The 910-nt window shown below is 45.1% G+C and overlaps 1 non-coding gene across 1 annotated transcript; it reads left to right on the top strand.

Moving 5' to 3' along the window:
* The first annotated feature begins 241 nt into the window (after window positions 1-241).
* TRNAC-GCA (transfer RNA cysteine (anticodon GCA)) lies at window positions 242-313 on the top strand. Its single transcript has one exon. It is a non-coding gene; the product is annotated as a tRNA-Cys (tRNA).
* Window positions 314-910: the final 597 nt, after the last annotated feature.

The following is a 910-nucleotide window of genomic DNA, read 5'->3' as shown; positions in this document are numbered from 1 at the left end:
TTCCCATATAGGTCATTACAGAGTATTGAGTAGAGTTCCCTGTGCTATACAGCAGGACCTTATTAGTTATATATTTCATATATAGTAATGTATATATGTCGATCCCAATCTCCCAATTTATCTCCCTCTCCCCACCCCGGTAACCATAGGTTTATTTTCCAAATCTATGATTCTATTTCTGTTTTATAAATAAGTTCATTTGTACCATATTTTAGATTCCGCTTATAAGTGATATCAGGCTTCCCTGGTGGCTCAGAGGATAAAGCGTCTGCCTGCAAAGCAGGAGACCCAGGTTCGATCCCTGGGTTGGGAAGGTTCCCTGGAGAAGGCAATGGCAACCCACTCCAGTACTGCCTGGAAAATCCCATGAACAGAGGAGCCTGGCGGGCTGCAGTCCATGGGGTCGACTGAGCGACTTCACACAGGGCTTCCCTGGTGGCTCAGATGGTAAAGCGTCTGACCGCAATGCGGGAGACCCGGAGTTCGATCCCTGGGTTGGGAAGATACCCTGGAGAAGGCAATGGCAACCCACTCCAGTACTGCCTGGAAAATCCCATGGACAGAGGACCCTGGTAGGCTGCAATTCATGGGGTCGCAAAGAGTCGGACATGACTGAGCGACTTCACTTCACTTTCTGTAAGTGATATCATATGATATTTGTCTTTGTCTGATTTTACTTCACTTAGTATGACAATCTCTAGGTTCATCTATATTGCTACAAATGGCATTATTTCATTCTTTTCTATGGCTAAGTAATGTTCCATAGTATATGGACCACGTTTTCTTTATCCATCCCTCTGTCAATGGCGACTTATACGGCTTCCATGTCCTGGCTCTTGTGAATAGCACCGCAACATTGTCATTTCAAATTACTGTTTTCTCTGGGTATATCCCCAGGAATGGGATTGCT

Source organism: Budorcas taxicolor, chromosome 18 (genome assembly GCF_023091745.1).
Source record: "Budorcas taxicolor isolate Tak-1 chromosome 18, Takin1.1, whole genome shotgun sequence".
In the NCBI taxonomy this organism is placed as follows: domain Eukaryota; kingdom Metazoa; phylum Chordata; class Mammalia; order Artiodactyla; family Bovidae; genus Budorcas; species Budorcas taxicolor.
This window is presented reverse-complemented; position numbering and strand designations above follow the sequence as displayed.